Source organism: Podarcis pityusensis, assembly GCF_964106645.2.
Source record: "Podarcis pityusensis genome assembly, chromosome: 1".
Lineage (NCBI taxonomy): Eukaryota > Metazoa > Chordata > Lepidosauria > Squamata > Lacertidae > Podarcis > Podarcis pityusensis.
Window position 1 is genome coordinate 117884134 of NC_138028.1, and position 18909 is coordinate 117903042.

The 18909-nt window shown below is 38.8% G+C and overlaps 1 protein-coding gene across 6 annotated transcripts in view; it reads left to right on the forward strand.

Annotated features, from left to right (window-relative positions):
- Window positions 1-18909, forward strand: part of OLA1 (Obg like ATPase 1) — an 89536-nt gene that overhangs the window by 9614 nt on the left and 61013 nt on the right. Inside the window, exon 1 of one of the 6 annotated variants that reach the window (XM_080972074.1) lies at window positions 15115-15133. The exons of the other annotated variants lie outside the window; for them this stretch is intronic. The gene's annotated coding sequence lies outside the window, so the exon portion shown is untranslated. Of the gene's footprint in view, window positions 1-15114; window positions 15134-18909 lie in introns of those variants that run through there. 6 annotated transcript variants of the gene reach the window in all.

Here is an 18909-nt window from a genome sequence, read left to right on the forward strand (position 1 = left end):
TCTAGTGTAAATATATGCAGATTAAATTTGGTTTTGGTTAGAGGAAGTTGCCATTCCCCAAGAGTGGCAAAAACATATTGGTGAATCAAATTTCATTAGGATAATTGTGGTTTGAATTCATTGAGGATCAGAGGTTAGTTCTACTGTAAGGTAAATCTGTAAATCAATCAATCTATTGATATTGATTATTGGAATTTGGTCTGCTGAGGCAGTTAATCTTAAATTACTGAATAGTGCTAGATTGAGTATTCAGCAAATGATATTTCCCATGGGAATAAAAGTTGATACTGTTCAGCTACACAAAGTAAACTTAACAACATACTTAGCGAAAAATAATTTTCTTCAAGATCAATACACTGTAAAGCAATGGAAAGATAAAATTACTGTCAAGTCTACTCAGCTCTTGTAGTCCTACTTCAGACCTATTTTTAAACAGTTATCTGCTGTTACAAGCAATGCTGAGGTGTAACTTCAGATATGAAATGGTGGTTACTTTATATCTTATTTTCTCCATGGGAGCCAATGAGACAATATTGGTCTCTTATCCTTTACTGTGGTACCTCTGGTTACAAACGCTTCAGGTTACAAGCTCCGCTAACCTGGAAGTAGCTGCTCCTGGTTGCGAACTTTGCCCCAGGATGTGAATGGAAATTGTGCACTGGAGGCTCCTTTAGCAAAAGCGCGCCTCAGGATAAGAACGGTTTCAGCTTACGAACGGACCTCCGGAACAAATTAAGTTCGTAACCAGAGGTACCACTGTATTGCATTCTGATTCTTCCAAGTCAGAATGAAGTAGGGGTGTGTGTGTGTGTGTGTGTGTGTGTGTGTGTATTTCTTTAAACACAACTGAGGGCAACTTGTTTAGTTTGTAAAGGTTTTTTATTTTTTATATAAACTCTGCTCAGTTTCAAGATACATCCAGGAATATGTTTGCACTTCCAACTTAAAAAAATATGTTTTGTAAGACTTGTTTGTTTTACCTCCTGCAAGCTGAGTTTTTGTATAATGTGGTTGCTAGATGGTGACAGCTTACCTAGATGTCTTCTTTGTGGTTAACACACTGTTGTAACAAATCACAATTAGTTGAACGCTACGTATACATTTTTGCTTGAACTTTTGGCAAGTTTTCTTACTTAAAATGTATATCAGTAGTGCAATTTGCCAATACATGCTGTTGGAACTCAGAAATTATGCTTTCATGAATGTGTCACAGCAAAAATAAGCAATGTGCTCTGCATTAAAGGTGATTTGAAAATGCAAAGTGTTGTGAGAGAGATTGGTTGGTTTGACAGTCACTTCAGGAAAAAGCTTCTACAATGACTAAAAGTTTGGGGTGTGCATTGGATTTTCAGTAATCCTGAAACTAAAGTGGGCCACTTCAGATGGATTTGGGGCTTATCCAAGCCGAAGAGGAATCTTTCTTAAGCTCTTTAAACTGAAGAGGGGATCTCCAAAGCGTTTTTGAGATTTCTGTGTTAAACTCTGCAGACACAGTGTCTGCAAAACCTGAAACTTTTCTCTCCCAAGCTTGTCATGCGAGGAAAACACTGTCAGGAAGCTCTTTTGTGTCCGACACATCTTGCTTCTTACCAGAGAAAACCAGGATTTAACCAGGTCTCTCCAGTAACATTGCTTTAGGGTAGGGAAGTTGAAATAATGTAGCATTTTTCTTGTCTGTTCTGTGGTCTTTTGCTAGTTCTGCCTAGTGGTGCTTGGTTGGAAAATGCCAAAATATTCAAGTCCTGCCTTTGTGTAGCATGTCCACAAATCCTCTCATGTTAAGCCAGCTTGGCATTTAGTTTTTGTGACTTTGGATGGCAGTTCATCAGAACGCAAGCCCGAAGCTGTTCATTTTATGCATCAGAACTCCTTAGCCCTTACACCCAGCCTTCTTAAAATTTGCAGGTTATTTTCCCAGGAGCACATATTCATAAGAAAGTTGTTGCCCGCAAAACTAGAGGGAGGGCAGCAAATCCCTTTAAGTTCACCCATGCCAACAAAGTCAACTTTAAAGGTGCCTAGCACAAAAACTGCCATATACCAATTTGTAATTTGGCAGATTTCTTACTTAGGGACATCTCTGTCATGTATGCTATTTTATACAAGTTGCTCATAGAAGAATAGGGGAGCGTAAGTGAATCCTTTTAAAAATCACTCCCCAACTGTAAAGGCTAGCCTTTCAGGAAAGCCACTGCAATTTTCCTTCTGAAATTTGGCAGGACTCAACCTCTCAGAAGGGACAAACAATCCTGCAAATTTAATCCAATTCTGCTCCCCCCGCTCCCCCAAATCATAGACAGTTCCTTTAAAAAATAAATTCTAAAGGTGACCAGCCACCAACCCTCTGGACCTATTTGTCTGTAATTTTGCAGACTTTATTTAGTCAAGTGGGGCAACTTTGCATGAAAATTTCATCCAGTTCTGTCGAAAGGGACTTGGATGTAGCATCTGCAACATCTTCCTTTTTTTTAAACTCTGTATTCCCCAGGCACATTGTATTTTTATGTTCTCAAAGTAGAAATCTTCCCTGCTGATAGATATTGCTGGAAGCTGCTTGCAGCAGAGGAGAGATGTATGATGATATCACTTAGCCACACTCCATTGCACCACCATTTTAGTGAACAAAGCAAGAGCCACATCTCATCCCCTCAGCATGTGTGGCTTTCCTTTGCCAATTATAGTAGTACTGTTTGTGCAGCTCTATTTATGCTGTGACACTTTAGCACATCTCTGAAAACTTGTAACTTTAGGTGTCACATGCATTTTGAGATGAATTTAAAATCACAGAAGTGTCAACGTATAATGCTTCGTTCAGGTAGGATCTATTTTTATTCATTAATGCAGGGGTGTCTAATCTCTGGCCTGAGGCCTCTGAAACATATTTATCTTCCCTCCACCCCAATAAAAAGAAGGCACAGTATTGGGCATGAAGAGAGGTAAATTTGGGTTCTGTGTGGTGCATGTGCAGGAGTGTGGGGTGCCCACATCTACGTTTAGCCATACTTACCCCTAGAAGGCTGGCAAAGAGTGAGCGCTATCTTAACGACTCTTGATTTAAGGACTGTAAATCTTCCATTATACATGCCTAGACACTGTTCTGAAACTGTCATTATTAGTTAAAATCTTCTATCTCCTTTTTAGCTTCTGAAGGCTTAGACTTGGCCAATACCTTGCCTTCAAACAGCTTTTGATTGATACAGACCAATACCTATTCAGTCGATTACACAGATAACAATGGCAGGGACTGAAATGGATGCAGGGGGGTATGCTGTACAAGCACTGGAACCTTTCAGTTTCGCCTTATGCTATCCATAAAGCTTCTCCTGAAGGTTGCGGAGCTTCTAGAATGAGATTTAATGTGGTATAATGGGATTTCTGGAAATGAAAATGAGCAACTCCTCCCCTCCTCTGTGTGTGTGTAAATAGTAGTGGCTGGTTCGGCAGCATGGGCAGGGCAAGCATTGCTCACCTGGCTTCCCATTGCTGGCAGGAGTGTCATATTGGCTCTGCTTTTGCTTCCACACTGCATTAAAGTACTCCTTGCTGCGCCCCTCCTTTTCTCGCTCTTGGTAACTAGCAGCAGAGAGGGAGAGGGTTTGTTGCGGTTGTTTCTGGTTGTTCACATCACTTTTAAGTTTAGCATGATGTTTCTGCATGGCCCATGTGTCTTAAATATTTGTGGCCAAGGAATGTTGCAACTTTTATATTACAGTGTAACACGCGATTTAGTTTTGCATCTTACATGGTTCTGTTTGTTTGGGGGGCGGGGATGCTTGACTTGAAAGATTGTGTCACTATGAGTATTTTGAATCTACCATTGCAACAGGCTTGTTTTTGGCGAGTCATAGGTGAAGGCTAAGGGTGGCCTGTTTTAGTATTTTCTAGCTTGTCGCAGTCTTGAGTAACTTCACAAAATGTGAACTTGTATACTGCTGTGTGATTTTAAATTGTGTACTCTGTTTTTAAAGTGGTTAAAACTGCTAGAATGTGTGACCTACAGCTCATGGCCGACGTTCGTGCTTCATTTTTTCAGAGTTGCAGATTCTAGAGATTCTGAGGACAGATATCTACATAGTCCAGGCTTCCTCAAACTCGGCCCTCCAGATATTTTGAGACTACAATTCCCATCATCCCTGATCACTGGTCCTTCTAGCTAGGGATCATGGGAGTTGTAGACCAGAAACATCTGGAGGACTGAGTTTGAGGAAGCCTAACATAGTCTGTGTTGATTAGTTTAGTGTTACAGAATTCCTTACCTTTCCCTTCCGCTTTCTGTCTGAATTTTCATCACAGTTGCTATTCTAACAGTTCGTGCAAACAGCCTAGTGGGCACCCTGTGGATTTTGGCTAAAAGACAGAAGAAGGCATAAAGAGGACCAAACAACTTGGAGGGAAGTGTTTTGGGGTGGGAGTGGTATCCTGAGCATGTAATTTCTCACAATTCAAAATAGGAGTTTATGTCTCATTTTGTGTTTGGTTTTCAGCAACATGAGATTAAAATGTTGTTCCTATATGATGGTTTCTCCTTTCATCAGCACTTTTGCATTTAGATGTGGTAGCGATGTGAGTTTTCGGGAAGAAATTGAATTTATCCTTCCCCTTCCCCGTATAACCTTATGCAGATCAGTAGTTTGCACCAGAATATTTTCAGTTTGCATTGGAAAAAAATTCTGACAAACATTGTACCCACCCATACACCACAAGTATATGATCTGAAGTATTTGAAAGGAGGGGAGGGGGGAGGAATTAAAGCACATCTGATGTGCCTTTATGTATAATTTTTAATTTGAATATTTGTAAGAAAACAAAGACAATAGCATGTTCTTAACTTACATTGTTTAAAAGTGAGAGTTGGAATCCAAAGGTACACACTAATACATTTCAACAACCCAAAGAACTGTTCATGATATGCTGACTTACATATTTGCTAGGCATAATCCCTTGAAAAACATTAATACAGCTTTGAAACTGTTGTGCTTGCCCAGTACTGTAGTTACAGCTGGCATCTATTAATTGTTACCAATGAACTTAGGGAATTGAATGTTGTTAGTGGAAAAAGAAGGCACGGGAAAGTTTTCTGCTGTACATTCTTGAAAGTTAACTTAAAATATTGCAGTTCTTGGTGAAGAGAAGACTTCATGCAGCTACACTCTTGTTTTACTTTAAAATGCAAGTGAGATTTATTTTAGAAGCTTATATTCTGCTACTTTTCAAAAAAAAACTTGGAAGTGGCATTTAACAATAAAATATGCATACCGTTTGCACTTTAGTCATAAATCTTGTCAAATTGAGTGTACGGCACTATATTCTTTGTGTGAATTTGATGATATCACTCTGTTCTAGCCTAGCTTAGCCTAGCTTTTGGACCAAGATTGTTCTAAGCACCTCTGATCTTTTTACACAGCAGATAAATCATAAAAAGCCCGTATGTCTGAAGGACAACCATCTCTGGCAATATAGTAGTGACAAGTGGCATACTATTTATAGACAGCATTTGCTAAGTTTCCCAGCAGGGACTTATATATCTGACATTGTAGTCCAGAAACAAGAGAGCTGCCTGCTAAGCAACAATGACAGTTTTTCTTACTATTCCAAACAGTATATCAAGATAATATACTGTACCAAGAAGGTTGAAGAGTAATGTGTTGCCTTACAAAGCTTACTATACTTTTTATGGCTTCTTTTGGAGTGAGTTTTAACTTTTTAATCCAAGCTCCTTGAAACTGAAACGATAAGTGTGTAATTAAAACAACAATCTGGTGAAACAGACCCAAGAAAGACCAGGGGGAAGCTCATCATTCTGTTTCTTATCCACCAAGGATCCAATTTTTTTGGATAAAGGGTAGCATATAAATTTAATAAAAACAAAACATTAAAAATGCCCTGCTCTGTCAGGGTAGTGTGCATCCTACCCTGTTATAATTGAAAGTACAGGGGGCAACCATTTTGCTCGAGGGTTCCGTTCCTGGCCTCCACACACATTGGTGGAGGAAGCCAACCTCACGGTTCCATCTTCTGGGTCCAAAAGGACCTGCATGTCAGCGGCCGCGTGTCAATTGGACATGCACAAAAAGGTCACCCCACCTGTACTGTACTCACTTATATGTTAAATTTGAAAGCACTATGGTCACTGTTTCTAAACTGCCCACAGCGCTTTTATATTGCACCAGGCCCTGGGCACCACTTAAGTCTAGGGTTGCCTCCCCTTTGGATCAGCTCCATGACCAACTGTTCTTGAGCACAGTCATATAGGGTATCTAGAAATTTTATCTTAGTTGTGACTGGAGCAAGCATTTATCCTTTTTTTGTTTGGGCAGTTGAAGTCATCCATTACTACAACGTTTCCTCCTTTGATGCTTTTTTGAATTCATTATCTCAAGACCACTCTAGGCATCTTGGTCATGGGGATGGTAATACACCCTCTTTCCTAAGCTACTCTTGGGACTTGGTGTGCCACTCGCATCTATTCTGTGGTGAAATCTACCCCTTTTGGGATTTTCAGCTCCTTGAACACTATGTCCTCTTTGATGGTGCAGAGTAGCATTGTCTCCAGCATGCCATTCCCTGCCCTTCCTATAGACTTTGTACCCAGAGATAATTGTGCCCCACTGATTGTCTCCTGGTTTTATTATAATGCCTAGGAGAATACCTTCTACTAAAGTGCTCACTCACATTGAATAGTCATGATACCATATGATTTATTTACTTTATTGCACTAGATTTTAGCTTCATACATTTTATATTTCAGCATTAGGTAGCTAATACTTGCATATTCCAGCTCTAAGCTTGATTTTAAATGTCAGTGCTATTGTACTGGTTTCATTTAAATAATTTTGCTTTACTTTGTAAGTCTATCAAACTAACAGGTTGAGTGTTTGGCTGTTGGAGACTTTGTAGGTGATCTAATAAATCATTTTGTAAAAATGCTGCTCTGAATGGGTTAAAACAGTTCTTTTCAGTGTTTCTTTTTACAAGCCACCTGTTGCCTTCGATGCATAAGTGTATAAATTTGAACAAAGTGCTCATCACTTGTCAGCCATCAGTGGCAGCATAAAAATTACTTGTGGTGCTTGCTTTGCAAGAAGTTCTTTTGTGTTTGTGACACCAGCTTTGTTTTATACAATTAAAGTATTACACGCTAGAATAATCTAAATTGCAGCCACTAAACGGTGATGTAGTTCTTTTTTTTCATAGAGCTGAATTTGTTTACTGATTGTATGCAGCTATTGACTACTGCTTTAACATGACAGGTCCCTTGGAGAAGTGCTTTTCCCCCTGCTAGTACGGAAAGCTTTTCATGCTCATTAAAAAGTTCATTTATTTATGATTAGTCTTTTATTCCCTATATTTTTTTAAAATAGCAAACTAAGAGCATTTTTAAGTGATTTTGAGATCTATAATAAAATGAAGTAATTTATACTTCAAGGGGGATTGTATAATGTTTCACAACATGGTTAGCAGTTATAGTGTATAACATTAGAACTGTGCTAGTCCCTTAAGGGCAATTGGGCTCATGTACCAGGTGCAGCTCTAGGCTAAGTGACTCTGTCTGCTGTCCCTCCAAACTTTGCAATTATATATATATATATATATATATATATATATATATACATATATACACATATATATATATATATGGGGGGGTATACACCTATCTATATTGAAAATCCTCCCATCCAAAACATGTAAAGAAAAAATTGTCTACAGCTTGGCTCTTGGAATCAAATGCATTTGCAACAACAAAGATAAATATAAAAAAAGGATCGTTGGACTTAAAGAGCACCTTCTACATATCCACGTGTAATTGATTGCAACACATGTAATTGATCCACTGGGCTTCCATTGTGTCTAGAGAAAACCTCCTCCATCAAAATGAGGTGTCAGTAAACAAAGAATGTTTCCCATTTGTGGTAGCTTTCCATATATCTTCCATTGTCTGGCAATCAGAGAAAGATACCCCTGGTTAGCAAATTCTGAATGTCATGCTAAAGCTGTCAACAAGCCTCCTGGTAACAGCATTTTGCCAGCCTCCAACTAAATACATGCAGACTATCAGTGAGAGCTTTATTGAATCCACTCAACAACATTCCTGGATCTCATCTTTGTAACGCTAAATACTGTATCACCTGTTTGCATCTCATGGAAACAGCTACTTTCAAAAGCACCAGGACAGGTAGGACATACTACATCAAGCAGAATATCACTTGCAGGTCCTGCAGTATAATCTCTATTGAGTGCAAAAAAAAAGGATGTTATATCCAGTACATAGGTAAACTACAACTGACCTATGCACACGTGTTAGAAACCACAAATCTGCAATTTTGACAGAAAGTCGAGCAATCAGTTGTTAAAACATTTCAGTTCTGAGAAACACAGACTGTCAGGCATATCAATAACTGCTATAAAGGTGCTAACAGATCCAACAATTTTGGTTAAGAGGGAGAACGTCAGACTGGGGCCATGTGGTGCCAATGTGTCCAGTGTGTACATGCAGGAAGATAATACTAGTATCACTTAGCATCAGCAAGTGAAGCCCGTTTGAGCATTCCATCTTCATCACAGCAGCTGATGAAGGTGGAAGCCAAAATGTTTTGCCACATAATTTTTAAAAATACATACAGCTTGGAAGAATCTTTTCTGACTTGCCACAATAATCTGAAATTGAACTGGTTTCTCCAGAGAACATTTCTTTAGAAAGCAGAAATATAGAGGAAAACCCAAGATCAGCATTCAAAAATCCCCATTGTTCTAGGTACATTTTGTGACAGGGAATTTCCTTAGCGTGAGCAGTTTCTGAGCTCTGGGCACAGTACTGCACCTAAGATATCAGATTAAAACTGCAGAGTGGAAGGAAAGGAGGACCTTTTTCTGCTTCCCGACTTCCAGCTACTCTCTGAAAACTGGAGAAGATATCCTCTTAAGAATATTAGGGGTGTGGGGAGGGGACGGACTAGACCATGTGAAAAATGAACACAATATTTTAGCTGCAGTTCATTCATTTTTAGCTTTGAATTCTTGTTATAAAAAAGTGCACCTAGACATTCCGTTGTTGGGCCCATAACCTAGGTTTAAGGTGCCATTTAGCTCCTAGCTTTCATATCTCAGTTTCTAACACTGCCCAAGAGTGTCTCAAGTGAAAGCATTCAACAATGGAGAAGGAATGTAGCTCAGTGGTAGACATCTGCCTTGCATATCAAGGTCTGAGGCTTCATCCTCACCATCTCCAAGTATAGCTAGGAGACACCCCTATCTGAAACCTTGGAGATCTGCTACCAGTTAGTGTAGACCGTACTGAGCTCAATGGAACAATGGTCTGACTCAACATAAGGTGGATTCCTACATTCTTATGTCCCCAAGCATGAAATTGAATGATCAGGATCTTCTACAAGTTTGTTCTGGTATCTTTTTAATGAGATACAGTCAAATAAGAAGCTAAGAACATTTTTTTTGTAGGGGAAGTGGAGAATCTAGGCCAGTTTTCCCCGATTTGATGCCCTCCAGAAGTTTTGGAGTACAGCTCCCATCATCCCTGATCATTGGCAGTGCTGACTGGAGCTGATGATAGTTGAAGTCCACAGCATTTGGATGACACCAAGTTGAGGAAGGCTGACCTTGGCTAAAAGCAAGCCTCCAGCAGGCCTAAACAGTTGCCCTATACTAGCATAAGATTTCGAGGCTTTATATGTGAGTCCTGAGAATCATTGCAGGTTGCAGAAGGTGCTTGTGTGAGTAAGCATTTGTGTATTTCGGAATCCAAAGCTCTACAAAACAAGGTTGGTTCTGTCCTCCCCCAGTGTGCGGAATATGACATGTATCAATTCAGTTGCTAACATATGTCCCTATTGCAGGCCAATCTTCTGTGTGGGGGATTATGTAGCATGCTTGGAAGTTACCAACTTATTGAATTGTTTCTGGATTTGCTTTATAGCATTGGCATATCCAGCAGGTTTCTTGGTAGTGGAAGTAGGAAGTAGGTATTCTGGCTTTCTTGGTCGTGGAAGTCGGAAAGGGAAACCAGTGCCCTCTTGCATTGATGTTTTTCATCTGCCCCATAATTTGCTGGAGATGATCAGTAATAATGGTCAGCAACAGTGTGTAGGAAGAGAATTGCCAAGATGCTACAAAACTCCAAACAGCAGAAATTGAATCTTCCAGTGATGGTTAGCATAACTGGTGACGATGGTCAGGAGCAGTGTAGGGCAGTGCCATTAGTCCCACATAATCAAAGGCAATAGTTGAAGCTGGAAAGTGGAAGGCATTGCACACTAAATCTGGTTCTAAAACTGCTGTTTAGTAAATTAACCCATTAAGCCGCCCAGGAGCTACTAGGGTGGCACTGGCTGCCAGAAAGGCGGTGGGAGTGGAAGACTACATTTTACCTTTGTATTTTAAAACTACAATAGCTTTGAGTGTTAATGGAACAGAATTGCTATCTTCAAGCAAATTATTGTTGATTTTTAAAGAAACCTTTTAAAGTATTGCTGTTAGGCTTCTTTAAGGCTATTGTTACAAACTGAAAGTACAGTGTAAGTACATTTAGTAAGGTAAAGGTACACCTTCAAACTGAATTGACCTGACAACCCCCACAGTGATTTTGTTCACTAAAGCGCTACAGGATTTCAGTGATTAGACCCTAAAAGGAGCATGCAAACAAGGTTACTACCTGTTTTGATTGTTTTCTAAATGACAACCTGAAACTAGTTGGAAGCTTTAAGCATATGTGAGTACAATTTCCTATAGTTTCTCCCTATTTTTGCGGTGTGCTTAGTGTGATGTTACAGTGGTAAAAGTGTCATCTACGGTACTTGTAGAAGTAAAACCGGCGGATGCTGGCAAATGTGGTGGAAGAAGAAAAAGTTTGTATAAATATATAGAACTGCTAGCTTCAGTGTACATTTGTGTGCTATTTGTGTGGGGCAGCAATGTATGTCTCAGAATTATGAGAACAATGAATTATGCGAACAATTGCAAGTTCTTTAATTTTGCAATTGAGATTGAAGATACATCTGCAGAGAGTGGCTTTGAGATTTTTTAAAACTAAGACCTTAAAATATTTTATTTAAGAAAGTAGCTTCCAAAAAGTAAGCAAGAATGGAAAACGTAAACAACCTTGTTACATACATTGTATTGGCCTCCTTGTTTTGTTTTGTTTGTTCAAATATTCTTCACCACTGCCAAATAAGGAGAATCTGATTTTCCTATTAAAAAAACACGTGCAGTCATCAATATTTTTAGAGAAATTATTTTGATATTTCCATGTATTAACTTTTCTGCTACTTTACATGGAATGAAATGGAGCATGTATATAAGAGTAAGGCACTGTGAGTGTTGCTGCTGGTAGCAAAGGGGCTGGTGATGTTTTACCCCAGAAATTATACCCTAGCAGCACATTGTCTGGTTCTTCCATAGTTTATTACACAATAGGCAGTTCAGAGATCAACAGTACATTCCTAACTATGTCTACTCAGAAGTAAGTCCTACTGAATTAATTGGAGCTTACTCCCAGGTAAGAGGATTTAGGGTTGCAGCCCAAGTCTCAATTCCCTAACAGGTAGATTTTTCCATAAGCGAAATTCTGTCCATTTGTAAATTGAAAATATCCATATATTTTATAACATCATTGGCCCTCTGCTAAGTGAAGTTTTTTATACTATTAATTAACTAGTGAACATTGTTTTCATTATTCTTCCACTACTGTATGTTTTGAAATAATTGTAATAGCTTTCTGGATGGTTGATGGTGTCTAAGCACATCAGTGAGATTTAGGTGGTTGCAGAAGAGGTAAACAAAAAAATGGTACCTTCTCCTGGGTTTCCTAATAGGTGACTATTAGGTAATAGTTACAGGTGACTAATACGTAAGAGTTGCAGACTGTCTGCAATATTGGGAGTGCCCCTGTAAAGTTGTGGCCTATTGAACACAGTTCTGTTTGTGCTCTTGACCTTTTGGTTCATCCTATTCTGCTTGATGGGATGCGGGTGGTGCTGTGGGTTAAACCACAGAGCCTAGGACTTGCCGATCAGAAGGTTGGTGGTTCGAATCCCCGCAACGGGGTGAGCTCCCGTTGCTGGGTCCCTGCTTCTGCCAACCTAGCAGTTCAAAAACACATCAAAGTGCAAGTAGATAAATAGGTACCGCTCTGGCGGGAAGGTAAATGGCATTTCCATGCACTTCTCTGGTTTGCCAGAAGTGGCTTAGTCATGCTGACCACATGACCCGGAAGCTGTACGCCGGCTCCCTTGGCCAATAAAACAAGATGAGTGCTGCAACCCCAGAGTCGGTCATGACTGGACCTAATGGTCAGGGGTCCCTTTACCTTTACATTTATTCTGCTTCATATTTTAAGCAAAAATGGATTTCTATATACAGCATAAAACAAAAGGGAATAAGGTGTGCTGACTGTGTTCATACATCATGTTAAACCATAGTTAATGTTTAACTATTGTTGTTTTTTTCCATAATTTTTTTTATTAATTTACAACAAAACAAAACATACATAAAATTTTTCACATCCAATTTTCACAAATTGCTTCTTTTCTGGACTTCCTTCAGCTTCTCCGTAAATCATCCATAGTCATTATTTTAAATGCGCATTTCATAATTTATATTGTCATTATTTATACCCTTAGTATCCTTTCTCTTTAAACAATACTTCTTAGTTTTTCACAGTGCTTTTTAAAACCCCTCTAGCGTTATCTGTCCCTCACTTATACTTTCCAGATATTCCACAAATTTCCCCCAGTCCTCGATGAACTTTTGGTCTCTTAAATATCTAATTTTCCCAGTCAATTTATCCAACTCAGCATAGTCTAACAGCTTCATTCGCCATTCTTCTACTGTTGGTATTTCCTGTTGTTTCCATTTCTGAGCCTAATGTTTAACTATTGTTAATATGAATGGGAAGTGTATTGGTGCATGCTTCTCAAAAGTCATTGCTTCATTTCTTCTCTGCTCCTAGCCATGCCAGGAGCAACAAACCACATCACATATGTCATCTGAGCCTGGGCTTATGGTTTGAAACTCCAAAACAAATCAAGAGCAGTAAGCAAAGAATGAACACTGCTTATAATTCCCACAATTGTGCCCATGATACAAAAGTATTTGTATGTCACAGTAACTACATGTGGTTTTACAGGGAATTTCCACATCAAGGATCTATAATAGGCTACCTCTGGAACTTCATATGAAAATTCTATATGAAAAATCAGATCATTTTTGCCATATATAACACAGCCTGGCTCACATAGAAAATATAGCATCAAAGTGAGTCTAGGGCCTAGTTCAGACTGTCATTCCAGGCTTCATAAATATGGCTTATTTGCCTGGTTCATTAACTGACAAGCATTAAGCCAGAGTTGCTCATTATGGAAATAATTGTGAACGCGGGCTTAGTGCCATCTTAGATCTTAGTTCAGAAGCTGGGGCACAGTGAGAAGAGAGATGGGGAGTTGCAAGAGAGCCATGCTTGGCCTAGAGCCAGTGTGGTGTAGTGGTTAAGAGCGGTAGTCTCCTAATCTGGGAAACCGGGTTCGCGTCTCCGCTCCTCCACATGCAGCTGCTGGGTGACCTTGGGCCAGTCACACTTCTTTGAAGTCTCTCAGCCCCGCTCACCTCACAGAGTGTTTGTTGTGGGGGAGGAAGGGAAAGGAGAATGTTAGCCGCTTTGAGACTCCTGAAGGGGAGTGAAAGGCGGGATATCAAATCCAAACTCTTCTTCTTCTTCTTCTAGGTGGTCACACCCAACTTCACAAACCATGGCATGACCCATGTGGTTAAACTACTTTAGCTTTCCTTTAGACTTATTAAATCTGAGTAAGATAAACAAACTGTGGCTTATGAAGCCTTGAATGGTTGTTTGAACCAGCCTAAGTCTGTTTGCAGTGCAGATTAATATGGGTTTTAGACACAGATGCAGATCAAATTCATATTAGTCCAAACATAAGCTAATAATTAGAAACAAACCAATTTCATTTTATTGGCAGTTACTGGTTAAACCTCTTTTTGGTCTTATTCAGTCTGGGTAATTAAATTTTATAGTTTATTGTTGTATTTGTTTTTAAAAAATATTAGGACTTGAATCTCTCTAAATTTGTCCTTGGTATATTTTACTAAGATTTAAACATTTAAAAATTTAAAACTATTTTTTTATTAAGCAGTAAATGCAGATTTCTCAACAATTAAGCAAAATCTGGTGAAGTTTGTTGTGTAGATTTTATTAATGTTGGACTAAAATGTTAAGAATGTGCCACCTACCACATTTAATGCTTTAGTAATTAATGGCTGCAGTACTTAAGAGAAAAAAATGTTGCTTTTCAGGAGCAAACCAATATGAGGAATGCCTTAGGAACATTATTAATGCTTTAGTTTACAAACTTTACTGGCACATATTCAAACTCCTTCAGAATTTTACTGATCATTTCAATTCTTTTTAAGTGCTTTAAGCCAAATCTAGTATATAGAAATTTTCATTTATTTGCTTCCATGCATTTGTTTTTAAAGAAAAGTATGAATACAGCCTTTTTACTGTTTGTAAGAAACATTTACAGAAGCAGGCTTAGAGTGCAGAGATGCATGTCAGTATTCAGAATTCATATTTCCCTTGAACAGATGATTGTGATAAAAATGGTGCATGGTGTGTTTTCATTGCCTGTTGAAAGACTTGCATGCAGTTAAAATAAGCATTTTGATGGTGGTTGAATTAAGAGTTTTTTTTGTCAGTCTCTTCTCATCATGGATGATTAGACTAAAATGTCTGCTTGTCTTGACTTGAGATCACCACAGCTTCAGATAACATGCTTTGTGATTGAAGGTCGAAATATTTTGAATTCTAATAGGCTGCCAGATGAATTGCTTGAAATAGACTGTAAAATTTCAAGGCTTCCTTTTCCATCTGCTGTGAAAAGAACCATTGGGAATGGTCGAGCTTGATGATCATAGAATTACTGGATGGTGATTCTAAAACCCTCAAAGGGAAGTTGCTATGGCGATCTAGTTCCAAACTGTGAAATGATTCACCTTTGAAAGGCTTCAGGGTCTGAGAAGCTGAACACATCATTGTTCAGGTGGTCATTGGTTAGGAAATTGCTGGTGCCTGTGTAATCAGCACTCCTGTGGTAGTTAACGATCTAAAAAGGTTTGTTCTGAATGATGTGGGACAACAGCAATATGCATGAGATGGCTTCTCAATCTTAGTTTGTTAGTCTGGTGCTTGTAAAAATATAGTCAACTAAATGCGGGAGAACAGAACTGCTTTATCTGGAAGCCTTTTTAAAGACAGAAATTTGCTCCGTGATGGATGTGGCATGTAAAGTGGATAGAAGTGGAAATACGGTCTTCTAGCATCCATCTGGGCAAAAATCCTTTTTAAATGAATGAAGGGAATATGGTGTGTGCATTGGGTGGGGTATTCATAATCACATTTTTTTTTAAAAAAATATTTGTAATACTACTAAAATGTGATTTTATTGTAACTCAGGATCTACACAATATTTAGAATGAGCCCTATTACCAAGCAAATCCCAATTGTTCTTGGTCCTTCAAGGAAATACGCTGGTTACATTCTGCTTATGAAGAAGTAGACTACAATTGAGTTGGGGTGTTGAGCAAGGATTTAAACGTTTTTGGTTATTTGGCATCTTGTTGTTCAAGATGGAGAAGCTAAGAACCTCAGCTAGCAAAGCCCCCAGTTTGCTGTTATCAGGAAGGATGGACCTGTGTTCCTTACACAGCTGACTTGCCAACGTTCACTTATTTATTTAATTTGTATATTGTCCAGTAACACATGTTCTCTGGGTAGTTTACAAGTGTAAATTCAGACAATGAGGTATAAAAACAGGACTTGAAATCTGAAACAAAAACAAATCTATATATAAAGGATGCCAATTCACAATGATATTAAAGGTAGTGACGGATCCTACAATACAGGAAGGAAATAAATTTATGGAAAGAAAGTTTCCCTTCTTCTCTGCTTCAAGCAACCTTTTATTTTATTTTAAAAATTTTGTTTCCAAAATACAAACACAAAGAACAAAATGGTTACATAATGCTGTTACTAACAGAAGGTGATGATGTATGTAAGATTCTTTGGCATCTTGGCAATTTTCTGTATATTTTATCATAATATTACAGCTTGTACTTAATTTCCCTAATCTGAGGAAAGCCCACTGTGAACAATGTGTTTGATCAGTCATGGATGGATTGCTGCTGGGGAGAGTGGGTAGTTGCCCAAATTGAGACACCTACTGGTTTGGGGCTGTAGCAGATCCTGCCTCCCCACCAAGGCTTTTTAGGAGACTTGGGAACCACAGGGGTGAGGAAAAGATAGAGAAGTTTTCTTCCGTTAGCTTTTTGCTGTTCACATTTTAAGATCCAAGCAAGCATCTTCCAGACTTCAAAATCTCCTTTTACAGATTAATTGGCAGATTCCAATCATGCTCTCAACAGTCCCATTTAGGCTGCAAAGTTGATAACTAGTTAATTGCAACATGCAAAAACTGTAGTTCTGGTTGAGACTGCTTGAATTTGCTAGGCCATTCACTATTGACTGGATCAACCTTTTCAGATGTTTCAGCAGCTAGAAAAGCATATTTCTTAGTTCTCATCACCCTTTCTGAAAAAGAAAATGCCACTATTAGCATCTGAACAGTTGAGTGCTGCTCTTCCTTAGCAGATCACTATGCAACATCTATGCACCTGCAATGATTGCAGAATTTACTCAATTTGTGCCCTCTTTCAAAATGGCTAGATAACCCTTCCCCATAATCAGGTATTATTATCCAGTTACTCTACTCTCTCTACTTTATCCCCTGCATAGCTCCTGTGCCCTACCTCATTGCTTCATCTCCAATATGAGATAATTGAACTAATGACCATTAGAGGCCCATGATCCCAATGAGGTTGGAGAACACACTTTGGCAAATCTTGGATCTCCTTCTGACTTATACACACATGGTCTAAATTGTTCTCCTGTGCTAGTGCCCCACGTCATATTAGGAAGGCATTTTTATCTTTTAGCCCTGCCCTGGTTTGAGAACAACTGGGTTAGTTATCATGATGACTAAGCTCTTCCCATTCACCAGCAGTGCATTTCTGACATAAATTTAGTACTTGCATATTATTAGTCTTACCGTTCATAAAAGTAGGGGAAATTGGGACAAAGAGATCCTCTCTGATCCTTGCAAGATGATGGTAGATGGGGTGGGTGGGTGAGTAAGCTAGCATTGCTATCACTCAAACCTATACAGTACATATTTACTTGGAAGCACTTCAGAGCCTTTGTCCTAGTTCTTGTGTGTTTCTTATTTGTCACTGGCTGGGTCCCTTGATCCTCTCTAAAGGTTATTACAATCTAATAGAATTTCAGTTAACATTAGAATAATCTCTCTCTCTCTCTCTCTCTCTCTCTCTCTCTCTCTCTCTCTGTGTGTGTGTGTGTGTCTGTCTCTGTGTATAATGTATGTACATTACGTATAAAATGTGTGTGTTTGTATGTGTGTGTGTGTGTGTATAGATATAGATATAGATATATAAGTGAAAAATTGAGAATTAAAATATGCTTTAGTGGCACAAACTCTAAACAGGACTTGTAAATCAAACAAAATGATTATTTCCAAAGTCACTGAGTACTTCCATTTAAACTATATTTATACATAATATTGAAAAAAATATCTAGTTAACTTTAAAATATGTAAGTTCTTGCCATTTAGGGTTCTATGAAGCTGATCATCAAGAGGGTTGCAAATCATTGACTGTTTCTATTTTCAGAATTCCACATCCCTGAGTAATTTGCTTTAATTTCACCCAATCTAACCTATACTTCACACCGTCACCATTCAGCTCTTAATAGCTATGTTCTGTGCATAAGAAAAGCATATAAATGTCCACAATTACACTGCAAATGATTACAACTAGTTAGTGTTTTATGAAGCACTGTAGAACCAAAGTTATAAAGTATTTGAAAAATTATTCTCCCGAAGGCATTTGTCAAGAGAATTTTCTTTTTCAGCTATATATTTAACTTGTTGACATGCATGCCTCTAGCTGAAAAAAAATGTTCATTCTTACAAAATGCTGAAGTAGAGATTGCATAAATTGACTTTTAATTCTTTCAGCATATGTTTATGTGTTATCCTCTTTACATAGAAATTTATTGTCATGGAATCAAAGCTAGACTTCTACTCTGACTTCACAATATTATCTCCCACGAAGTTTATTCTGGTCTCAGATTCTATACTTTTATCGAACAATTCTGGGAAGATAGTGTGTTAGGCTGAGAGAAGGCATTCCCTCCTTTCAATTGAAAGTTTTGAGCAGGTTTTAAAAAGTTTATTGAACAGGTGCATCATAATACTAGCAATTGGACTGAGCAGCCAGTGTTTTATCTTTCCCAATTACTGGAAGCTGTCTGCGGACAAACGCTGACTCTCTCGGCCAGTATGAGCGCCACAACCCCAGAGTCGTCCCCGACTGGACTTAACGGTCAGGGGTCCCTTTTCCTTTAATTACTGATGAGTTAGGGGGAATAACTTTGGCTTCATCAAGAGGAAGCCAAAGCAAAAATGGACAGAAATGCTGGGAAAGTAGTTCAGGTCACTTAGCCAGTGTTTTCTGCCTATTACCTGATTAAACCAAGAATGAGCTTTTCTCTTTTTTGGCAGAGTTGAAGCAAGAGCAAAGAACTTGCATAAATACTTTCCAGGCCTTGAATCCAATATTAGAAACTGGGGTAGGAATGCTAGGAACCATGTGGCTCCTGGGACCTAGGTTGTGGGCACCAAAACAAAAGGTCTAGGGACCTATTGTTGTTGCTGCTGGTGGTGCATCAGGTGGTCAGCAGGGTAGCACGGTAGGAAAAAGAGGCTTTTGCTACCTCTGTACCCTGCCAAACACCTGATTCACCTGGCAGAGCAG